The sequence below is a fragment of the Ischnura elegans genome, chromosome 9 (assembly GCF_921293095.1).
Source record: "Ischnura elegans chromosome 9, ioIscEleg1.1, whole genome shotgun sequence".
NCBI classification, from domain to species: domain Eukaryota; kingdom Metazoa; phylum Arthropoda; class Insecta; order Odonata; family Coenagrionidae; genus Ischnura; species Ischnura elegans.
Window position 1 is genome coordinate 47,211,957 of NC_060254.1, and position 26,336 is coordinate 47,238,292.

Here is a 26,336-nt window from a genome sequence, read left to right on the forward strand (position 1 = left end):
CCTCGAAGAAGGTTTTTTAATTATTTCAAAAGTGAAAACCAGCGCACTGTTGTGCAGTCGAGGAGGTTCGAGTTATTCTCGTAGTCGTACTAAAGGAATACAGTCGCTGAACTTTTGTGTGGGTTTTTGTGCTCCAAAGCGAGGAAAGAAGGAAGCTAGTCACGTGCAGTTGATGTGATGATTCATGTTCTTTTCCGCGTTCCTCGTCTTCGTCCGATAGAATTTTGTCATCCCAGGGGAGAGAAAAAGAACTCGCTTGAACTGGAGACAGTGCCCTGTGTATTCTGAACTGAATCCCCTCTGGTGTCTTTAGTCTTTCCCTCGCAAGAAGACGTTCCTCCAAGGATTTTATCCAGCTCTGTGCTCGACTCAAATAGGATGATGGATAACTCACGAGGATGAAACATCCTAGCCTGATTAGTCTGATGGTGGAGACTCTTCCTGCTGCATCCTTCCTTTGGACCACGAAACGTCTGAGCGAGGAAGCCCACCATCTTTGGGAGGAGTGACCGGTTTTTCGACTGTGGGATCCGACTGTTCCCTTATTTCCTCCCATCTCCACAGCTCTCTCCATCTTTTGCCTCATTACTACGACAGGTTTTCCCTTCTGTAATCAGTGAGTTCTATTCTGTGTTATTTTGCTGCTGAAAACGAGGGACATCGAAAGAGGTAGGCCAAGGATTTCGACGCAGGGCTGTGTGGAACACGTGGGGATTGTCTCTCTTCCTCTTCACCCCGCAGTCATTTGCCCAAGCCGCCTGGTGCTAGCGCATCCTCCCTCGCCTATCCGTTGCCGAATGGGTCATCTGTACAATCCGAGGATAAAATAGGACGAGCTTCGGGAAGGAATTAGTGCCGGATAGAGCCAGCTGTTGAGAGATACTCTCCGGGAGTATAAACGTCGTTCAATAGTGCTCTTGTTTGGATATTCTGGGAGAACAAGCGATTGTGTGAGGACTTCTCGGGTCATTTTTACCCCGAAGGCTTGTGAGTGCGTTCTTTGTGTTCCTGTATTACTGTCCTGAAATACTCTAGTGTCACGTATGAGGAATTCGTCCTGATTTGTGGGGAAGATAAGCAATTATTCGTGTGTTGAGGGAGTCTTTAACTCACTCCCCCTTGTTGCTTATGAGAATATTTATTAGGTAGCATACCTCATTGAAATTTGTACGGAATTATCCGTATCCGATACAGTTGTGGTTCTCCTAATCCAAGCAACGATCTCTCGGAGGAAAAACAGCCCAGGTCTTTCCACGGTGTCGCAGTGACCAGCGGCGACTTAGACCGCGCGGCGTTACCGTCAACGTCTGGGTTACTGGTTCGGCGGTTTTCGAATCTTTCCACGTACCAAGAACGTAGACTTCAGGAGAAATGTTTGTGAAATGAGAACAAGAATTGGTTGGGAGGGGTATTATTGCATGGGGGGAGACTTCAACTTCCTTAGAAATTTGTAGTCTAAGTACTGGGACGAGAAGTGACTGGGGGGGAATTGAGTGTTTCTCATTCGTCAATTTTAGACGAGTTGAGAAGTGTGCTTTGTGATTAGGAAGTGACGGAATCGTTTTTCTCATCTTGGGATAACAGCTGGATTATTTCCGAAGTTAAGGTAAGAATATTTTGCTCATTTTCCACCACAGCAGTTCTGGTCACCATCACCGTTCCCATTCAATAGTGCAGCTTACTTCGCAGTTCAGAAATTGTTAAATGCTTCCGCTGCGTACAAAAAAACTTTATGAACGTTTATTTTCAACCCATCGATATGAAGAGCGATTCAAATGGTCATATTTGCATATGAAAGGATTTGATTATGCTGACGGATGTTTGTTAAGATAGGGGCAAATTCAGCTTCTCCGTAGTGCATCCCCCCTAGCTACGAGTTTCAGTCGTCCTTCATTGATAAATAGTTGTACATACTTGTGAAATGTTTGTCAGAAATAATAACATGAAGCAGGTTTAATGCTTTTCCGCTAATATCCCTTTTATTAATTTTTCCGCTATTTTTATGGAAGAAACCCTTTTAATTTTCGAAGCTGTTTAAACTGAACTTGCATTATGACCTCTCAATAGGTTTCACTCGAATTGACTATTTGATCAGCGGTGTATATTTTACCTATCATTTGTGACGTGAATATCAATTTGCGAATTTGCTGAAGTACGCCTGTTGGCGTATTTTTCTTATTTGTTGGACATCAGTTTGCCGTCGTTATCAAATTGCTTTCAGAACCAATATTATATGACTTTTGTCAGACATAGTACCTCAAGACGGGTATTGCAAGTAAGCAAAAGGAAGACTGCATGATAATAATGAGTACATTAATTATCATCATGGAACAGATAATTGTAGCAGAGCGACTACTTAGATCTTTGCCGTCCACATTAGTTAATAGTCCTTATCGGTTAATCTAAATTGTTTTATGAAACCTTGGAGGCCTCGCGACCATATTAAAACACATGGAAAATAGGCTTTATGAGCTGTAGCTTTGTCGTTTAATATGGCGCATGTATCTATGGAAAAGTAGGCCTTGGAGAATTCCATATTTCACTTGGTATGCAAATATAAGTGCTCGTCAGTGAGTTGGTATTTCGTTTTGAGTTAATAGCCAATCCTTTACTATTCTGCTATAATGTATTTTGTATCCTTTATCCTACCTGAATTATTTATTTTCAAATTAATCAGCTGATATTCAATATGACTTTATTCAAAAACTGCATTTTTCAGGATTTTGGTTAAATCAAATCTACTTACCATCCTCGAATTCTTGATTTAAAATTGTAGGTGTGATGGAAGAATTATTCTTATCATTATTTCGTTTTCTTGAGTATTTATTACCTCCTATGATAGGAAGACTGAATAATGTAAGTAGGAATACATGATCCTTCATCCATATTAATTACGTCTGTACTATTGCGCTGAAAGCGCTAATAGTCCTTTCTTAAGTTGTGGTGCTCAATTAAAACCAATTAGCATTCCAGTTGTAGTATGGTAGGAAAACCTAAGTGTCATAGTTGAAGTTGAGTTGGTAAATAGGTAGAATTGAAGGAACGATTCGAAAATTATGGAATCTAACTGTCCCTCAGGGTTCGAGAAAATTTAAGCTCATGAATCCATTTCACCAATCGCACGGCCGTTAGCGTTGTTTCTTTTTCTATTGTCACTATATCCTAAGCCCTTTTGTCATTGTTCGAATTAATTGAACCATAAGGGGTAGGGTTCCATCCCGTTGTCGACATCCCTAACGATTGGACGTGAAGCATTCAATTTGAAACAATCATTTTTGCAATATCTTGAGTTGTGTACCTTTGTTGAATAGTACCTTGTGAAATGGTAAAAAATGTCTGTCAAATACATTTTTTAAAACCTTTTTCATTTTATTTTAAGAGTAAATCATAATCATAAGTCATGATTTTAAGAGTAAGTCGAGGGGCGCCGTGAAGGTACTTCGTAAAAGCTTGTCTAAAGAAGTGAATAGAAATTTAGTAACTAAGGTAAGCTCCTTTTATTCGTTTGCATTCGTATTTGCATATGATTATGAACGTAGCGCAAAACTCGAAGTGGCATTTTATTTCACCTATTTTTTCGCTGTTATTCCCGGAATTGAAAGAATATGTATTTAGAGAAAATGGGAAGATCCATGCCAAAATGAAATTCTACTAACGGTTATTTTGCTCATAAATGTTTTATTTTCCCTACCAATTTTCACTGCCGAAGTCCGCGGGACACTGAAGGGTTATGTAGTTAAGAATACTAAAATCTAACATTTGATTTTCGTAAACCGAATGCAATAATTACATTAAAACTATCTTCATCCAAACTGTTTTCAAAGTCTAAATCAATCCAACTACTCCGCTCATTTGCATTAACGTATCCAACGTAAAATCTTGCGAATTTCTTGTTTCAATTCAAAGTACCTGTGTTATCTCTATACTTTTCCAAAACGAATAGATTCGATGTATCTTGAAAATAAGGTAGTCAGGAGAGTGTTTTCAGCATTGTAGAAGATTGTATATTTGGCAAAAACTGCTACATGAAAATTTCATTTGTTTATTCAGTGGTTTCGTAGAAATTTGCATTCATTATCTTTCCGTTACTTTGACAATCAATTAGAAATAAAGCCAAAACGAATTCATGTTGAGCAAGTATGTTAAAAAAACAAATTTTTATTACAATTTTAAAAATCAAGAAATAATTTCATTTTTGGCATTAATATTAACGTTTTTGGTTTAACTTGGTGGTACCGTGAAAGAAAATTAGCGTTTTACGTTACACACTGACCATTAATATATACCATGGTTTCGACACTTCGTACAAAGTGAATTTTCTTTTCCTGTGGCATTAAACTTTGCAAAATTCCGCCATGCCCATTTTAATATGTATATATACGTGCGAGCTATATAGTTATTCCAAGACTTACTCTGAAATAGTCGACTGCAGATGATTTTTTTAAGGCAGACAGCTAAGCGTGGCAAGTCCCTTTCGCCGATGCTAACTTCAGCGGGCCATCACGTCATCACCCTTTTTTTCGCCAAGTGCTCGATCCTCCTTCCCCAACGCACCCCTCTTATTTCGAATGACTCGCGATCTTGTGCGGATCAAGGTGGATGGAGAGGAATGATGCTTTTCCTTCCGTTCATTCCCTCAACACGTCCCGCCTAACGCATCATCCAACACCGACCTTCTACAAGAGATACGGACGGCCTCCGGAACCTGGAAAATCCAAATCGTTTTACCGCCAATACATGATCCAGTCTTTTCTTAACCTATATGCAGGGTATCTCTCATCTGGGAAAAATTTATGAAAACCAAAATATTATTAAAATTCTCTTAATATTCTATCAAAGATAAGCCTGTGAGTGGTTATGAAGACAGTAAAGACTCACTTAACGTATGAAGTATCATACTAATCCAGTCGAGTCACTCTTCATAGCATAATCTGGTGCTGGTGAATTTTCCCGCTGTAAGTAGAGCTTTCTTTTGTTGGAAAGCTCTCCTCACCTTCAATAAAATGCTATGCTTTAGAATTGAAATAAACTATTAGAATAGAAATAAGTGAACCCAAGAACTTACGTTTTAAAATCCCGAAGTTGCTATATGAATTCTTGTGACGAGGAAATTGAAGTCAGCGCTAGGCTAATCGTTGTACCGCCAGTTCATGATCCAGTCTTTTATAACCCTATGCGCGCTATCGTTCATCTGGGAAAAATTACTGAAAACAGGCTGTTATAGGAACCCCAAATTGCGAAATGGAATTTGCGACGCAAAGAATGAAGCCTGGGCTAGGCTAATCGTTTTACCACCAGTTCATGATCCAGTCTTTAACAATCATAAACAGGCTATCCTTCAGCTGAGAAAAATTGCTGAAAGCAGGCCGTAATAGAAACCCTAAGTCGCAAAATACATTCTCGCGGCGAAAATTTTGATTTCTTTCGTAGGCTAATCGTTTTACCAATGTTCTACATCCAGTCCATGATCCAATCTTTTATAATCCTATCTACTGGCTATCCCTCAGCTGGGAAATATCACTGAACACAGGCTGTTATTGAAACCCCAGGTTTCAAAATCAATTCTTGCGGAAGAAATTGAAGTCTGGGCTAGGCTAGGAAAAAGATGTTGAGTTCCAGGGTTGAAAAGCCACAGAAAACAAAGAATAATCCATAATTATTTATTTTGGTCATCATAATGGCCCTTTTTTATTTAGTTATGCGGAAAATGTTGGAGACACAAGCCGTTACTCCCCCATTCCTTGGGAAATTAAGTTCTTGTAAGGGAATTCGTACCGTTTCTCACTTCCGATTGTCTATTGCAATAATTATCTGCTTTGTGGGGAACAGTTGTCATTATCATTATAACTGGTCAACAATCTTAAGGTTAGTACGACTCAACTCTCCACTCGAATTCTCTTTTCAGTTAATCTTTTCACATCTACGTATTTCTTCTCTTTCACATCCTTCTTTTTCTGTTCCATACGTTTTGTACCAAGTACTCTTTCCGTTATTGCCATCTATTTCTCCCTCGACGATTGTCTCCGTCAGGCCATCGTGTCTCAAGGAATGGCCTATAAAGTTGTTCCGTCTTCTTATCAAGGTTTTCATGAAGCTTATCTTCTGTCCCACTCTTCTTAGAACTTCCTCATTACTAACTCGGTCGATCTATTTGATTCTCATCATTCATCTGTAGCACTAAATTTCAGAGGACTTCACTCCTGATTTCTCCGCTGCCATCATTGTCCGTGCTTCACTTCGGTAAATAAGCATGCTCCAAAAGTAAATCATAATAAATTGTTTCCTTACTTCCATGCTTCTATTTCCTGGTGTAAGTAAATATTTCTTTGGGTGGAATACTCTCTTCGCTTGGTACCTCCATTAAAACTATCTCATAGCTCCGCACTTCAAATATCACCTCGCCTCAAAATTGCATAATTATTATAATTGACTCAGATTTCCTTAAGAAATTCAAACCACATCTACTTATCGGAGTTAATGCTTCTAAAAGCTTTACCTCGTTCGTTTCAATGCGTTTAAATTGGTACTTGTATCTGTAAATCTAGCATCGATCTTAGTCATATGCCAAAGATAAGCCAGTGAGTGGTTATGAAGGAAGTAAAGACTCAGTGAACATATATAGCACCTATCACACCATTGACATCGAGTCACCCTTCATTTCATGCTCAGGTACCGTAGCGGGTGAAACTAGTCATAATAAATTAATATCCGGGTAAAAATTCCGCATTCCTTTATTAATCATAATACGGTAATATTAAGACAAATCAATTAAGTATCCATGCCTGGTGCTTCAGGTGCACATGAATATACGCTTAGTTGAGTTGGTTTTCTGCATGAAGTTATCCCTATAACTATTACCAGTGCAAAGTGATAGTTTGCTCTTCGTGGTGGGCGTGTAATTGCAATTTATTGTACCTATCTAATTCCATGAAGCTGACTAACTGAAGCAGGTTAACTGAAGCCATGGCTTAGTACAGATCAAGCCTGTGTGATGTAAGTTATTCTGCAAATTTCTCATTGATCAATATCCGCTTAGCTATTCCCGTCGTAGTTTTGCATAGCCATTCTATGGCTCGATTTTGGGCTTATAAGGTCATCTTTCAGTTCTAAATTCTCTTGCTAAATTTTTAGTCGTACAGTTTAAGAGTTAATGGAGTTGGCACTCATTAGAGCAACTCTGATGGGTGTATACCTCTGTAGCCTTTTCGGCTCCTCTGGAAGGGCTAAGTTTTGCACTTATCTCATATCTTCATGTTATAGCCATTGAGTATCTTACAATCCTATTTGTCCAGGTCTTCCTGTTTCTTCCGTTAACAGCCAAGCGATCTACCAGCTCTTTGATTTTATATTCCAATACATTTTTCATTAAGCCGTCATCTATCTATCATTATATATTGGTGTTATTTCCATGTTATTATCTTTAGTCGAATGGTTATGTTTATTCCATGTATATTCGGGTATTTTCCATTTGTTCATATCTTCAACGCATTCTTATAAAATACATTTACAGCAGCGTATAACCTTAGATATTAAAATATCCAGTTCTCGCTCCCATAAATTCCCCGAGACCAATGCCATTTCGTTTGTATATGCGTTGCATAGTAATATATTTTTGTAACAAATCAATGGTATCAGTTTGTCCGATCCCTTGTAAGTCCCCAGTTTAGTGTTTTAACTCTTTCTCATATGAACTTAATGAGAAAATACCAGTTTTTTCTTGTAACAATAACAAATAATACAATTATAAAGGAAGCAACCCAAGCTAATCAGCCTTTGGTGGTGTAAGATATGTTGTTCCCCTAAATTTCTCACTTCAATCTCTAGGTGGCGGCGGGGAAAAGTCCTTGCCTGCCATACAAGTGGTCGTGGGTTCGACCCCTGCCTGGGTAAATCTACCCTATCCAGGGTACGTATATTCTTATGCGTTTTACTGTGAAATTAACAACTGCGGTAAAGGGTCAATGGTGCTGTTTTCGGTGATACATGAAGAAATACATAATTCAGGTGTACCTACGTTTATCGATGCCTTGAATTCCACATCTTTATAGACTGTCGAATTGAATTTTTACACAAAATCACTTTAACCCTGGTATCCGGTGGTCTTTATTCTTCCATTTCGCTCCTTGCCGTCCTTCGCCGCCCTTAGACTACTTCCCGCCTGTGGCCCCGCACGAAAAAACCACGTGGGTCTCTCTCTCCCTTGAGCCTCTCTCGGGAGACGTTTTTCAGAGCGAAAGGGGGGAGAGGAAGTAGATAGTCGGCGATCTTTGTTTTGTTTTGGCGTCTTCCCTCTTTCTGTCTCCTTCTCCCTCACTTACACTCACACACACACCCTCCGAGAAAATCTCTTGCGCCGGCGTCCCAGTCTTTCCGCCTTACACTCCGCTTGTCTCTCACCCTCGCCGTGGTGGTGTTAGCTGCGCCTCCCCGTAAGAAAACGGCTTCGTCGCTCGACTCGGGAAGGAGAGAGGCTCTCTGTTCCGTCTTCGGCGAGCCTGCGTGCGCGCCGGGTCCTTCTCTTGCGCTGTCGGGGTCGGCAGCGCCGGTAACGGGTTTGCCCGAAAAAATTTCAGCATTATCGCCGATTATTCGTCAACTGTTTTTGCTTTTTTTAAATCGTGATTATTTGCGTCCAAATCTCGTAGTTTATTGTTACCTTAAGAACTAACTTAAGGGTGGATGACCATATTTGGTGGAACTGTGTAACGCGTAACATAATCACAGGAACACTAATATTGTATGGCTCAAAATGTTTTTATTAGTATGACCAAGGTATCGCCACTGTACACTATGTTATTCTCTAAGGTTTTAACTAACATTTGAGAATGGTATGGTGTACAGTGTCAAAAACGGGGTCATACTAATATAAATTTAGAGAACATACAAAATTAGTGTTTCTGTGATTATATCCCTCGTTACCTTAAGGAATTTGAATATTCAATTCGATATTCGTTTCATTTTTTGAAAATTGCGTGAATCCAAATTCAATATTTGATGCCGAGAAATTAATAAATTGGGAATATTATCGTAAATTATTTGTTATTTCCCATTTTTTTCTGATGAATTCGAATGATATCACTGAACCACATCCTTTTTTGTAGTCTTGATCCCTTTCGCTGTCTACAAATCTCTTTATATGCCTTTATCTCAAGAATTTTGGATCGTTAACTTAGATATTTCGTTTTATTTTGTACTTAGTCGTTTATGTCCAAAGCCCTCAGTTGTTACCCCAAAGTAAACCCAAAATGGATTCATCGTTGAAATTTTTCTTTGCTTATCGTTTTAGCTCTCTTTACTTTCATGTCATTCTGTCGTTTCTTGAGAAATTCGACTCAATTCGACTATCTCCGTAAGGTTTTTAAAAAAATCTTAATGCCCTCCTACTTATAAATCGCCCGGTATCTGATGCTTTCATATTCAGTTCAGTGCTATAGAATTACAATCGAAATAAACACTGAAAAGTATCGCTATTTTCGTAGACAGGCAATCACAGCCGTCACGTGATCTCAGATTTTGTCATTTCCATCATTGTCGTATCCGCGGAAACTCTTGTTTTTAGTAATCCTTAGGGGTTGTTATGAAAACAAGGAGAGATAATACAATGAGCAATGATAATCTTCAACGAGAACTCACCGAAAATACCACCATTTCCTATATTTTGGGCAATGACTGAGGAATTTGGACGTAAAGATTTAAAAAAATCACGAAATATCTAATTAAATGATCCAAGTTTCTTGAGATAAAGACACAAAATGCGATTTCTTGACAATTCTTTGTTGTGCCCTCTAAAGGCCGTTTTACACGGTACACGGAATTGCGCAATCTGACGTACGTGCGAAGGCGCAACCAATATTGCGTCGTGTAAAGCGGTGAATTGCTACAACACATGCGAGAATGCGTGGATGCGAGACGGCAAAATAGCCCCTGTTCTAATTTCCTTCATGCATTCGCGCAATTTCACGCCATTGTAGAAATTAATGCAGCTCTAACCTGCGCAATTCCGTGCCCCGTGTAAAACGGCCTTAAGAAGGAAACCGCTTCGTCGCAAGAGGGGACGAGTACAGCCAGCTCCCCTCTTCTGCGCGGCGAGGTAGCGGGCCGGGTGTTTCGCCCGGCGTCGGGAGGTCGTCGGCGATCCGTCCGCCGGCGCCCTACGCACTTCTTCCCCCGTGCCTGGCTCTCTCTCTCTCCTTAGAGGAACGCGCGGGCGGTATTCCGGCTCTTGGGTCATGTCAAAAAATAATTGGCTCCCATGTCCCACTCACGTCACGACTCACGTTCCTAACAGCTGTGCGGCGGCGAACGATGGCTGTGACTCCCCTTCCCGTCCACATCCTTGGCATTACCTTCACAAATCGGAGCATTTTTCCGATATTCTTTGGGTTTTTCAGTTGTTTATCTTCGAATCTGTTTTTTCGAAGTTCGATTGCTTTTTTGTCGAATTTTTAATAGCTATCGTCATTGTTTCCCAAAATCACAAAACATTTCGTATACCTATGAGCTCTACATGAAGTAATATTTTACGAAATATTTCAGTGCTTGAATTCATCAATTTCATTCTTGAACTCAAGCGGGTTATAATTGGTAAAGAGACGTAGTTATGTCCCTTGTGCTCAATTATTGTGTCCATAAGCGTAGAATACAGGATCGCGATAGCACCGTTTCGAAAATTAGGATGAAATCGTCGAAATATGTTTTTGAATGGAATGATTTGCTTTCAGATTCTTCTGGTAGATAAAAATAGGTAAAGGTAAATATTTTTTTGGCTCAATTATCAAGCGAGTTTCGAACTGACGGCTAAGATATATCTGTGTCACCTTTGTTTAGTATTATGTTCATAAGCGTTTAAAATGTAAGAAATATTATATATGTATTCATAGAGCACTTACACTATCGCTTGAATTTCGTGAGGGGTATGATTGGACGGCGTAGAGATTGTTGAGTCGCGTCATCTTGGGTATTGTGCTTAAAATCGCACCAAGTAATTATGAAGTCCATATTATGACAAAGTGGTGGTGAAATTTTTAATTATATCGAAGAGTAAATCAAAATCGATTCATGCCCGTAAGTGTTTCATATCGACCACTCGATATGGAACACTTGGCGAAAAAGAAATGTTTCCTCAGGTCACGAAGCCTTTACTTAAGCCTTAAAACTACATTGCTATATCCTGTTTTGGCCCAACCATAAATTACTGCATGCAAAACTCGACTATAGCGCAGATTCGCCTACATCGAAAGCTAACATTTATTGACAGATCATAATTAAAATGATACAATCCATAAGAAAGAAAACGAGAAATGTTTGATCCGTCATCCAAGTCAATGTAGGGATTATTTAAATGAGTTTCGCCGCTGTCACCATCCACTGTAGTCCGAGGAAAGGATGAAGTTTCAAATTTATCTCTTCTCTATTGAACATACTTATTTTTAATGATAATAATAATTTAACTTTTTTCTTCTCATACACAATTACAGAACACCCTTTACAAAGCAGTGGAATATATAGGTACCCCATTTGAACCTTTTTTGTTTTTGTTTGTTCGAAAAGAACTGTTGTATCAATATATGATACAAATTTTCTTAATTCAATTCAGTGATTACATTTATATTCCTATCGTTTGTGGATATAGTTTTATTTTGCTCTGAACGTAAGTAGTTTCCATAAAGTCAAACATCACGTTATTACTTGTGTCTATGAAATATCCCTTTCCTGCGGTCTATTTCCTTCGTCATCCACGCGTGAACCCAAAAGGCAGAGGGCTATGTGACTAAAAGAGCATAGTAATGCTAGAGAAGGTGGAGAGGTGGGTGTGGTGTTTTCAATTTTACCTAAGCCATGCATTCGTACAAGTGCACACATTTTAGTTACGTCCAACTCTATCTCCACTCCTCTCCCTCTTGGTTCTCCGTTAATTGGTGTGCCCTCTTCGAAGTCCCCCTTTTTCCACTCCGGAGGGATAATTAAGCACGATGAGAGGAGGAAAACTGATCTCCATGGCCGCAGGAAGAAGAAGAATCCTTGGGGTTCACCCTTGACTTAAGACTCGGGAGTTAACAAGGAGAGGCGTCGCTCATCGTGTCCCCACTCCCCTTCACTAAGGTCACATGTGGTCATTTCTTTTGAGCCGTTCGGTAGTTGGGTAGGGTGTTATGAATGCCAAAGTGCCGCAATTTGAAAGAAAAAATATTGTTTATACTAATTATTATGGGTCTTACTTAAACATACGTTAACCCTATAGGTATAGCCACTCTGGGTGGTAGCCAATTTTCAATTAGATTTAATAATAAAGCATATAATAATATAAGTTTTTTCTGTAATTTAGACAATAACAAGGCTGAAATGTTGATAACTTCTGCATTCTGGAGTGATTTCTTTTTATTTTAGTTTTAAGTAGATTAAAAAGCCTAATTTATTTAGCATATTTGGTTAAATATCACAAAATTGTGTCAACTTCGACAGTTTTGTTTTTGAAGCCATGGAAAGTGCTATAGGGCCCAAAATAAGCTATGTATGTCACACTTGTGCATGTCAACGGTAGCGTAATTTTAAATAATTGTGCCGAATCTTGCTTTGGCGCTGTGTTCACCTTCGTTTGGACTGCTTGTATAGTGAAGATCTGTTTTGCCACGGCCAAATTTCCGTCTTCGGAAGGCTTTCGGTCTATCGGGCCTCTTTTTTGGCACGAATATAAAGTATCTTGTAAGGCGTTGGAGAAGTGATTTCTTTCCCAAATATCTGTGTTAACAGCGATAAAATATAATTTTTTATTGAACAGTGTATCAAAATTGTGTTATTGAATTTTGAGCTTGGAGCTGATGAAGTTCATTCTTAGTATTTTTTCATTATCAGGTTAGCCTTTTTTGCTCTTCTCGCATATTGAATTCCTAGTTGAGGCGAGCAGACGAATAACAAGCGTGTATAGTGAGTGGCGTCGGAAAATAATGTCAAATCAGTCTCACTGATATAGCTATCTTACTTTTGTATACGTGTATCATGACCACTTCTCTAGGTGGGCCTATGAAGCCTAGTTCGAACTAATTAAAAACAGAGGAAGGGAAGATAATGTTGCCAGCCGTCGCTAACTACGGATGAGCGTGAAGTTGGTGGAGGGATTGACAGAGATACGGCTAGACAGACAAAGATGAGTCAGGACATGCCGACATGTGAGCCATGCCCGCCGAAGAAAACCACAGATAAATGACTTCTCATGAGTTATGCCGGTGTCGTTGTCTTTACTGCTGAACAGCTAAACCTACGGTTCATGGCCGAGGAGCGAGAAATATTCCTCTTAAGAGGGCGCATCGCTCGATCGCTATCTAGACTGTATTTTGTCTGGGTTTCTTGGCGTATTTCTTGTTAAATGTCCACTCCGTCATTTGAAAATGTTTATGATATAATATTGCAGGTGATTCTTATTGAGTGTAGGGGCTACAGTTAATTATTCACTCAATTAGGCGAATATCAATGAGGGTCTACAATTGAATCATCATCATCATCACTCGTTATTTACCCAGTACAATAATATTGGACTGATGCAGCCCTCAACTCAATTTTCCTATCATTTAATATCTTCACTCCTCGCTGTTTAGTCTTCTCTTATACATCCTTCGGTACATATGCCAAGTATTTTATTAGAGGTATACTTTTTCTGTTTTTCCATTTACTCGCCCCTCGACGAATGTCTTCCTCTGGCAATCATGCCTAAAGATATGGCCGATTTAGTTTTTCTGTCTTCTTCTGAAGGCTTTCGTTGAGGTCTCTCGTTCTATCCTTAGAACTTCCTCGTTGTTCATTCAGTCGATTCATTTGATAATCATTATTTCTGTCCGTTATCTCATGTAGATTTATCCCTCGGTTCCCGTAATTGAAAGAACCAAGGAAGTAAAATTTGCATCACCGCCATCTTTGCCACAAATGGAACCTTATAGCAGTTTATAGAACTTTAGCAAGTATTGTTTCATGTGTTTTACTCTAGGATGCAATGGCGTAATTATAGGGGGGATTAGGGAGTAGATCACCCCAAAAGCCTCAGAGAAATAAAAAAATAATTAAAACTATTGCCTAGTTTTAACGTACAACAACTGCGTCTGCTTCAAGGTAAATTTTAAGTGCCAAAATGAAGTAAAATGTATAAGGCATGCCATTTTTCTAAAATTTTCCCTGAAACCCAGTTGCCCTCTGGGGGGGGGGGGGGGGGGCCCCACCCCAAGCCCCTTCAACACCCTCGCAAAGCATATTCCTAGTTACGCCACTGCTAGGATGATATGGTTCTTTAGTGAGCTTGGCGATAGCGAGAATATAATTTCTCTCGCGAGAAGTTTGTTGATGTTTATCAGTAATTTTAGGGCTGTATCTGCACGAGACGGTTAAAATACTTGCCCGGCCTGTATGGCATGCAATTACTTCTCGGTTCTACAATTATCATTTTTAAGGCTATTTTGAGACGCCAAATTTAATGTCTCTCAATCTAAGGGTTTCTGAAGGAAGAAAATTTGATCGCAACATCAGAACTACCGTATCTTACGGCATGTAAGACGCACCTTATTTACGAAATTATTTTGAAAACTACGTAAGCACGTCTTATTTATGAAGGTTCGATCATTATTCTTCCACGGCTCTTCTTGAGCCAATCTTCTTACATGGTTCAACCTCCATGGGCTAATGCTCAATACTGATTCCATTAAATATACTAATATATATTTATTTTTCAATTGCATAATGTTGTCATTGTTATTATTAAGCTCGTTGGTATTATGTGACGTGAATTATCGTTTATTTATTATATTATATGAGAGGGTGAGAAGCCAAGGGCTGCAGATGAATTTTTTTCTAAACAGAGTTAGGCACAGAAATTGATAAAAGAAATAAACAAAAACTTGGTGGCCAAGGGATGCGAGTGAGTCCCTATTCTGTGTTGACATCGAGTGGGAAATCAAATATCCTACAAAATATCTGGTTTATCTCGTTTGTTTTTTACTTAATTTCTGTACCTAACTCCGTTTGGAAAACAAAATCACTTATATCCCTTGGCTTTTCAGCTTTTCATGTATTATTATCGTTTTTCTCGCTTCTGCGAAATCGGTAGTTTTTGAAATGTCAGTGCAAATGGGAGAACTCAGCCAAACCCTTGAGGTACCCAAGGTAGCTATAGTTTTTTTTGGCGAGCATTTTCTTATGCTAGCAGTTCATCATCTAATTTCCTTTTCCAATTTATTCTGCACGCACCCACGCGTTTGTTTCGCCTCAGAGCATTTTATTTCGTGTACCATTCTTAATTATTTATTTCTCGGTCCAAGGTTGCGTTCTCGTCTTCTTCGTTAATGTCATCTCTGGTACCATCCATTGACGAGCTCTGGAGAGAAAAAGTTTTGGCTCTTATACGGTTTCCGCAAAATTCCCGCGTGGATAGTCAACTTCCAAATTAGCTGGCAAATTAATAACTGCAGCGTCTGCGATAGTGATTTGCTTTGATTTATTAATTGGTCCTGGGTAAGATAGCTATCCGTTCGAGGAACAAAGGCTCTTTTGTGGCCAGGAAAAAGGGACACAGGAATTAGTTTGCTCATTAAGATTGCGAGGAGAGGGGGTTCCACCTAGAAAATCGGTTCCTTTGAAAGAGCACATCCGCCCCAGCGACCAAAAGCACGCCATTCGGTAATTTGTGGTTCAGTGTAAGGGAATGGAAAATTCCTCCATATCAAGAGCGGAGATAGTATCAAATGGTTTAATTTTTATATCACTATTTACACTCCATTTCCATAGTAATTTCGGATTCGCGTGTCACTGGTATCTTTTTTCGGTCCCATCCAGATAAGGGTTTAGGTGTCGTTATAAGATTTCAATTCATTGATATTTTCGCTAGGGCGTGCGCGTTGAATGCCGCGCCAAAGGTGCGAGAGCTTGATGATCCTAGGAAATAAAGTGGCTGGATTTCGTGGGCGTTGATTTTTGAATCCGCGCCTGAATCGCAATGTGAAAGACGAATTAATTTGAAAAGATTTATTTTGTTTACGTACTCTCAAGTCCTTTTAAATTCTATATATTCGCACACACAGGCGGATTTAGGGGGAGTACGTGCCCCTCCCCTGACGTTTAATAAATAGACAAGAGTTTTAAGACGGTAATCATTACTTTCGTTTTATTTAGTGTATTACGGAGCCTCAATCATTTAATTTAATGTGATTAATTTTTTATCAAAATAAAGATAATATTTTCTACAGTAATTTTTTAATTTTGTTTTTTATCTCAAATATGAGAATACCTGTCAGACCCTCTTCCCTTCCTCGGAAAAAAATACTGGATCCGCCCCTGTTCACACACATGTTCCGCAGGCAAGTGAATATCACATGGTAATCATTCGTGGTATGAGGGCCTGTCCCTTTCCATAGGTTACCTCATAATTCGAGGATTTTAATTACGGATATTAGAAGGCTAAACCAAGTATTTGAACCGGGGAGTCGGCAACCAATTGCCCCACCCACTATTTGACCACGCTCCCGAATCAGTGTACTATAAAACTCACGTCGGAACGCTAACTGACTGATTCATACAAATGTTTGGGGATGAACGAGACGAGATGCGACAACAACCCATTGTATTGACCGCCTCTACAATCCCCTAAAACCCTGGGAAAAAATGTCGAAACACTAAATTTCCTCTCTATTACAGTACAGCCCCATGCATCCAATTGCGGTAGGCCGAAAATATACTTCATTTAACTATACTTCGTACTCGGTGTGTGGTTTGAAACTAAACTGCTCGAAAGTGAAGCACGTGGTCCCTCCGGTGCGAAACATTACCTACGTTTCGTCCCGTCCCAGAGTTTTAGTTTAGTTTCGACCCGAAGTAGTTATGACTCCGATTTCGTTTCGACCCTGAATTTAGTTCCCCTTTGAGTGGCAACCTATTTCCTAGGTACTACGCTAAAAGTGCCGAGGCATTGTTGCTGATTTTGCAGTAGCTTAGGAAAAAAATGAGGTCTCAAAAACAACTGAAGGTATATATTCATCAACTGTAGGAAATATTTACTATATGTGGTTTCACCTTTTTAATGTAGTATTTGAAGAATTTTTGGTAATATGAGTTAATTTTTATTGTTAAAAAAATAGTTGCTGTACTTATAGCGAGAGATAGGAGGGGCGCGATGGCGCTCCCCGGCACTCTAAGGGTTTAATCTATTTCGTTTCGTTTCTACATTTCGCTCCTGGGAACGAAACTATTGAAATTTTACTCGTTTCGACTTTTGTTTAGTTTCTTTTGCCATCCCTATTTTTTTTCCTATAAACCGGCACGAAATGATGCGTGTCCCATGATTTCGAAGTTCCGGGCACACACCGGCAGAGCCGCTGGATGTGGGTGGGAGACTAGGTTAATCGCTGAATCCGACGACAGCCCAGTCCCACAGCGCTACATGGGGTCCCCTTTCTCCGAGTTTCTGACCGCGTCATCGCTTATAATGATGCGCAATTAAACTCCACACCAAACCCTCTCAGACCAACTCTATCCAAATCCAACTTACTAATCGCAAGGAAGCCACTTGGAAGGGCAGAGGGCGCAAAATCCTCACAGTCGCCATTGATAATAGACGCTGCAGCGCGCAGGCGGAGCCAGAGGCATAGGATATATTCAAGGAGAGAGGTCTTCACCATATACAAGTTATTTCGGGAGGAATCTGCTGTACTTCTGGAGCTTGTGAGGGAGATAATTTGAAGCATTAAGCCCTGCTTAAGGTGTCAGTCAAGGTAGATAACCAAATGAATAATAAAGATTATGGTCATAAGGGCAGAATAAACCCTGAGCACTTCATGCAAGTTATGAAATGAGGAACACCTACAAACATAAGTAAAAAAAACACTCACTATGAAAATCTTTTATTAAAAACTTACCAAATTATATTAGCCGAAGGAAGGTCGCCAGCCCTGCACGCCCGGATTCCTGGACGTGTCGGAATACCGCAAAATCGGATTGCAGAGATTGTACTGTATCATTCACTTTTAACCAGGGATAGCAAGTGAAACGAGGCGAAAGTCAAAACGAGTAAAATTTCAATAGTTTCGTTCCCGGGAGGGAAATATAGAAACGAACCGAAATGGATTTAAACCAGGGGAGATAAACTAAGGGTCGAAACGAAATCGGCGTCAAAACTATTTCGGTTCGAAACTAAACTTAAACTCCGGGACGAAACGAAACACAAATAATGTTTTGCACCGGAGGGACCACGTTCTTCACCTTCGAACAGTTTAGTTTCGACCCACACACCGAGCATGAAGTATGGTTGGATGAAGTTTAGTTTCGGCGTACCGCCATTAGATGCATGGGGCAGTCTTATTTTTACCACTAACAGGAGAACGGTGAACACAAACTGGCCTTTCGATTTTTAAACTCAATATTTTAACCTCTTTACACGTTTGTCAAGCGTAATGGGTCGAAACTATTCCCTCTTAGCCCCCTCCGCTCAACTTCTGGGATCGAAACTTAAATATGAGCAACGGAGTTTCGATTAATTTAGTTTCGTTCCCTGGAATAAAGTTTCGTCCCGGGTCGGAACTAAGCTCCTTGGTGATTTTTATTTCGTGCGGGAACGAAATTAAACCCGCGCTTCGTATTTTCGTTTCGCTCCGGGTCTTAACGAAACATTTTCGTTGCCATCCCTGCTTTTAATCGTTTACTGTCCAACGTTCCCATTTGGGGACATATTTATAAAAATTCATGAAAATTATATGTCACATCTGTAATTATTTGTAAAGCTTTTGTTATGTAAATAAAGTGTGGAAGTATTTTTTTAAATGTATCGCATGACTTGTATGTACATTGGTCAATAATCATACCTTTTCAAAATTGGTTATTCTCATCACCTCTGCAGTGAGTATGCGGTTTATTCGATAGTTTCCCTGCAATCACTCTCCAGCAACAAATGCTCATTTATTCAAGAGATCAATTTATTACATTGTTAAACTTAGATTTTTCACCAATTTTACATTTATTTTTCAAGCAATATCAAAATTTTGTGGCGTGTTCCCATTTGGAAACATGCTTGAAAACGCATTATTTTTTTTCGGGGTGTCTTTCATAATATCTCTTAATTAATTCTTAAATAAATAGGATATGAAAAAAATTAAAAAATCAGTTGGTAAGTTAGTTGGGTCTTTAAAGGGTTAATACTACTGTTTTCTTCCAAATTTAGGGATAAGCTAGTATTGTCGTCGGTTCATTTTCCAACCTGTATTCTCAGTCGAATCTTGTTATTAACATTTTTCTTACCTGTCGTCTTAGGTTCCATTGACTTCTTTTGCAATTTCTTCCCAACTAACCGCCGAATTTGCTTCCTACCTCCACAGTCAGTCTTCGTGACTGCTAAATCTCTCTCACCTCCTGCTATTTTCTCAATAAAAAAAGAATTAGTATGGTTCCGTAAGGGCAACCTTGAATGTCGAACCATTCGATGCCTTCTCCTCGTCACGTATAAATCGGCGAGTCGTTGGTCAGAAGGAAAAAAAGTGTTTCCAAGTTTACGGTCGGAGGCTACGGAAAAAGATTTTATTAATTAAGGGTAGTTGCTATTTTGGCAGAAATTTAGTCCTCGAAAAGTATTAGGTGCGATTTGTTCACAATTTTGAATAAAAAAACTTATCATTGTTGCAGTATGTAATAGTATTAGTATGAACTATTTAATATTAATACGCGTGTTTTGAGTTTTTTTTCTATTATATCTTTGGAACTTATTTGATAAAAACTCGAAAGAACTGGCACCGTTTTCTTTAATGCAGCTTTTTATCTAAATATTCTGCTTGCGCTCAATGATTAAAAGACCAATATTTGCAGCTATGGGGTGATATCTTTATTTTTTGGTCGAAACAGCTACAAAATGTATTGTGAAATGGGAATAAATATTAAATTGAAGACAATTTGTCCTCAATCTCGACTCTACAATGAACAATGTCTCGCTTTGACTGCACAAATTTTTCCCAATCTCGGAATGTTTAAAAAAATTTAAGTGCGCCATGGGGAAGGTAAATTTGAAATCTGCAAATGATATTTAAAATGGGAAATCGTGATGTCTGTGGCGACGCTCTTCGCAAAGGCATTGAGTTCCCTTAATATGCATGGTGATCTGAAGTCTCGAATGGACAACCAGGAGAGTCAGGGAAAGTCCAGGCGTTTCATTGTATTTAAAATTCATGGAATATCTATAAAGATCTGAAAAATAGTCCGAAGAAATAATATTTGCTGTTACATTCAAGTGGTGATTTTTCTTTATTCTCGTAGGCATAGCTTTATTCCTACGCTGTATCTTTCAAACCGATTCTTATGTTTGTTTCAAACCCAGTCTTATGTTTGTTTTGTTCCAAATCATTTAATTTTATTTGAGATACAGCTTCTTTTCTTAGGGGTCCTTTCCTTTTTTCCCTCCACAACAATCCTCTTTCTCCTCCCATCAACAACTCACTGACAACATCAGCATAAGTAATTAAATATAAAACTTCATCGGGTGCTTACGTGGTTAATTAAGGAGAAACAAGATTTGGCGCAAGTATATGTAGGAATGGACTTTGTTCGATTATAGCCTTACGAAGAGCGCAAGCATACAGGGACTAGCCACGGTGATAACTTTTACGGGAGTCACCCGCAATGCACGAATTGTGCGAAAAATACACAGAGAAAAAATCATGTCCCTTGACCAGGGTTCCAGGACCAGAGAGCGCTTCCGACGCAGTATTCGCAGATCAGGATTCGCTTATCTACAATATTAAAAGCAATAATAAGTTCCACATGCCGAATCTACTTATGATCGGTAAATTAAGCTCAATGATGAAGAGTTGCAGAGACCTAGGTTTTCAACCCATATTCTTTGCACCTGACTTCGTCACTATAATTGTGACGAATAAAAAATGAAATTAATAAAAGTATTACCTTATAATATGTAAGTTTAAGTCAGCAACGAAGGGTTACTTTGGTTCTTTTAACCCATATTCTTTGCATATGACTCCGTCAATATGATTGAAATAAATAAAAATATCACCTTAAAATTTTGTGTTACTTTGGTTTTCAAATCGCATTATTTTCATATGCCTTCTTCAATATGGAAGAAAACAAGAGTATTAAAATTGAATACTTACAATAGTATGTGTGAAATTCTTTTTTCTCCATGCGTGCGCGAAGTAAACTTCCCTCACTACCCTACCTCACAAGTCCTCAGACAGCCGACCGCCAAGACGGGACTGTTCGCCGCTGCCGCGGTTTTCATCTTTTTTCCGTTTGTATATCTTTCCCATAAGTTTTCCTCCGAGTCTTTTGAGTTTTCCGTTTGTCTCTCTTCCTCTACCATCTGCCACATTCCAACCCGCCATATTTACTCTAACCCAGCAGCCCGTTTTTACCGCGTGAGGAATGATTGACGGTCAAATAAACTGGCAGTTTAGTGTATGCGGGTCTGTTAAATTTCTTGTTGACGTTAGAAATGCGTTGAGTACGTTGATGTACTTCGCGAATATTTAGAGGGACTAGCCGCTACACAGTCCTACGTATAATAAAAAAAATGATATGGTAGCTTAAGGAGCTCAAATTAGACAACTCAGAGTCACAGACATTGGTAAACCGTTAATTAGGAAAAAATGGTTGACAATTAGAGCTATTTGTTGTAAACATTCCACTTTTATCTTGGGTCAAATAGGGTAGTTTCCTTCGTCAAAGAAAACGAAAGGCATTGATTGCGATTCGTTACCCACCATTAGTATATTCATAATACACAAATTATTTGGTTTTTGAAATTTCGGTTTAGACGAATGGCAAGGGTCAAATTTTATCCTCATTTGAAAAAGGCCAGATTGGCGCCCATGCGATTCCGCTCCACGTGACGTCACAGGGACCTAGTTTCTACACGAGAGGATAGGAGTTATACATCGTCTGAGGTTACCAATGCATGCATGAGGCACAGAGCTCAGGGAAATATGTCTTAATAATCACCTATTAAAACTGGCTAAGGTCGGAAAGTTTTCTTCGTTTGATAAGGCATTAATAAACCTTTTTTAAGCCAAGCGCTACCATCCAGCAAGGTACTCAGCTACCCGCTAGCATCCTGCGTCCTATGAGCGCTCAGAGCCTCGATCAAGGTCACCTCACAAGGCGGGAGGGGGAACCAGAAATGCGTCGCACGGACTTTTTCCCATCATTCCTACTTACGCGTCGCGTTTTCGCGCGCTTGAAATTTGTCACTTTTCATTTAATCGCGAAAAATAGATATCGTCATTTAAAAATCTAAAAGCGTGAAATACGTACTCCAGGAGTAATAATCTTTCGATTTAGGCAATAAAAAAATAATAGGAAACCACCCTATTTTCGTCTGCATCTTCGTATCAAACGCAAGAATCTAACATTTTTGTATATTTTCATGGGTAGCATATTAGCTTAGTTTAGCACTGTTTTGGAATTAGATAATTTATTCATGCCCTTACATAATGCTTTGGATTGATTTATGAATAGGTATTTTAAGCATACTAGAGAAGTGCCATTGATTACATGTGAAAAGCTAGCAAGGGTCGTGCTGAGGAGACAGAGAATAACTAGTTTGTATTCCACCTTTACTAAATTCCTGCAAATTGCTCAAGAATACTCACGTAAGTTACGGGGATTGGAGAAATACCATTGACAGTTTCACCGTCATTTGGTATCGAAGAGGTCGATGGTGGAGCAAATAGTAGGCATCAATCTACACTGTAGGTAGAAGGAAAAAATATTTTATGCTTTAAAATTGATAGTAACGATAAGTATTCACCTTTTACATGTCGTAGCATGTAGTTTGTAAAAATTTAAATTTTAAAAGAAATAATAAGGCATGCGGAAATTCCTATTCAAAATCGCCGATGTAATTAAAAATCTAAAGATAGTAGATGGTTATGCATCTGTTTTCATGTGTTTTTAAAATGTGTGATCCTGTGCATAATATTGTAAAATTAATTTTTGTGGTGTTGATGCGTCGATACTTAGGCAAAACGTTGCTAAGATGAAGATTTTAGCTTTTAATTGAGTTAACAACAAAACATCGTTTTGCTAACTATCTAAGCGAGCGGTTAATGAACTCATCAGAAGTTATTATATCTAAAAATTGTTAACAGTACCTATTTTGCGTAGCATAACTGTGAGATACATCACGCTCTCTGTCATATATTTTTGTGAATACTCATTTTCCTCGCCCTACGGTTGATAACTATGGTGCTTTTCAGGCAGTGATGATATAAGGCCGACTCCAAAAATAATTGTCATGCATTACGCGTTGACGTCGGCATCTTATGCCTCTCGTGAGACGCACTTCGGCCTGTGGTTCACGTAACGGAGAACATAACCGCAGTCATCAGGTCTGTGGTCGGTGTCTTCTGTGAGAGTAGAAACCCCCCGTGCTTTTGAGTGACGGTGTGTAAAATTCTCTTCGGGAATAGGAGTGTCAGCAATATTCCAAGTGCCGCCCGCGGTTTCCACAGCATCTTGCCGTAACCAAGAGATCATCGAAGCTCGTTTCGCAGTTGTGTTTCTAGAAAGCACGCTCTTATATAAAGTCACGGTCCTTGGATTATATCAGGATGGGTCGTTATGACTATTCATCACAAAAAATGTCGGAGTGTATGAAGATGTTGAATTTGAAAGGTAAACAACCGTTGTAAATTTCCACATTTTTTTTATTGGTGCGACGTCGGCGTCATTTTCGCTTATTCATTTCAATTATTGGAAAGGCCTCATCCTCGAGTACGAAGATATGTACCGAACAAGCCTCAACTTAATTTTGCTAGGGATGTTTTGTACTAGACAAAGAGGCATTAGCGTCGAAACGCGTCTTACCAGTAAAAAAAGTTCTGTGGAAATTTACAAAGGTTGTTTATCTTCATTGTGCATGAATTTCCACCGAGTGAAAGCCGAATATATCGATTATATGTTTAATTCGTGCTAACCTCTTGAGTTTGCATTCATAACTTTCGTTTTTGTTGTCTCTCTCTGTAAAATATGTGCTTGAGCGATTATAGGGACGGTTGTTTTTATGAAAAAAGTTAGCATACGTTCTAATTATGATGATGTACTGGAGCTCACCCCGAAGTAAGCTACAGACGCGTGGATTTCATACATTTAGTGTGTAAGTAGGAGGGCCAGTTCCTTTCTCTGAGCCACCTCGCTCTTATGGAATTTAATTAGGTTTGCCTACCCACGCTTCCACGATTGAAATCAATATGTACGTTTCCCGAAGTCACGTGGTTTCGGGGTTTGCCTTTGTTTTGGGTTAATGCGCTCCCAAATTCGAGAGCTCAGTTTCTAGTGAGGTAAAGGGGAGACTGTTCGCTATCCCGAACGTGGGAAGGTGCAGGAATCACCTTTCGTATTTTTTTACACCACGCATTTCATCCCCTGGAATAGAAGCGACGCATTTTGCGTGGGTGGTATATTTTTTTTCCTCGTCCTCGTCGGTGGTGCGGGTGACGGTTGTCTTTTTTTTTTCAATATTTTCCCCTCGAGTGGCGTTGTTGCTGTTCTCGAGATGCGTGATCCGTCTTTCGGGTCACGCACTCTCGCTTAAGCAGGCCGTGCGTGTTTGAGGGTGACCGGGGGGGAAGGGAGGACTACGGCGTTGCCTTCGGACCCCCCCCCCACAACAACACTGTCTGTGGATGTCGCGTGCCTCTTTGCCATGGCGTGGCGTGCGCCGGTCTCACTCTTTTCCGTCCCAGACCATAGCCACCCGCTCTATCCCCGGTTATACTATATTCGACCCATCATTTTTTCACTCGTCAACCAATATCTCAACTCTCACGCCTCAGGTACGTTTTTTTCCGATGGCATTCCCAAGGGCTACCCTTCAGTGGAGTAGGCGGAGGAAATTTGTCAATCTGAGTAGGCCTTACAATCTGTTTCATCGTGAAATTGTCGTTTTCCCGCAAAATTATGCGTATTTTTGTTCAGGAATCACAATCCGCCGCCATAAATCGCAATGCCGGCTTCGGTGGCGGCGGGGTTAAGTCCTCACCTGCCAAACCGAAGGTCGCGGGCTCGAGTCCTGCCTGGGTAGGTTGCCCCTACCCAGAGAATGGTTGTGTATGTTAGTCCTTGTTTCATGTTATTTCCTCCGATGTAAAAGGCCTTAAACGAGCTGTTTTCGGGGCGATGAAAATAAGTAAATAAATAATCACATGTACAGTAATATTGTAGGTTTCACAAATTTTTTAACGGTCTGACGACGGTTCAACGATGGCTGTAATATTTTCGACAACACACATTATGTCATCCTTTTCGAATGACATAGCATTGAAACTTGGTCCATTATTGTAGATGTACAATGTTAATGCATACCTATGTGATTACGTTTTCTGTTATACAGTTCCGCCAAATATGGCCATCCACCCTTAAGTTGCGTACTCACCATTGAACCCAAGATCGAGATTCAGGGAAGTAATTCGTTTGATGGAAGGGGAATATAATTTACAAGTAGAAAAAAATCTTCTTCATTCAGTCTAGAACTCACAATTTTGAAAATAACAACGCGAAAGTTGCTGCCCACGTTTCATTAGTCGGTCACTTCATTAGAACTTCGATTTAGTAATATCAATAACAGACACTTTGTTACTTCCACAACATTATTAAAAATTTCTTTTTTTAACCGGTTTCGGCTGTTACACCATTATCAGTAAGTACAGAAAATGTGATAATGGCGTAACAGCCGAAACCGGTAAAAAAATTAAAAAAAATATATTGTGGAAGTAACAACGTCGGTTATTGATAATATGGAGCCCTTCCACCACGTACAAGCTTCAAGTTTCGATTTAATTTCGATTTAGTAGTCTGTGTCTATATCTTATTACTACTACGCAAGACCCCTCAATAGGCATATTGTGGGAACTGTTACAAAGTGTAGTAAAAGAATAAAGAATATTAGTATCCGCTATATTCAAGGCGGTTTTTTGTGAATTACGTTTCCTATCGTAACTCCGGTCCAACATCTACACTTTTCAAACTGCAATCTTAGTTTAACCCGAGAGGTGAGTGAATTCGATTCAGAATTGGAAATTGAGTGGAATCATGCCCACCTTTTAGTTTTGTCTTATCCAAGGTAATTATTTTGCCACTTACGAAACTGAATAAATTCTTTTGGAGGTGCTTGATCACTTTTTGTTGTTTGGGGCTCAGAGTGGAGCCTACCACATCGCAGCCAAACGCTTAGACCATTAAACGCCGAGGTTGCCTCAAAGGAAAGTTAAGAAAGTTCAGATTTAAAAAAAATTCTCCCCGAAATCATTAAGAAAGGGGTGTTGTCTATCCGGAAATTTGGTGAGGTAGGTTCCTGTATTATCTCGCGTCAA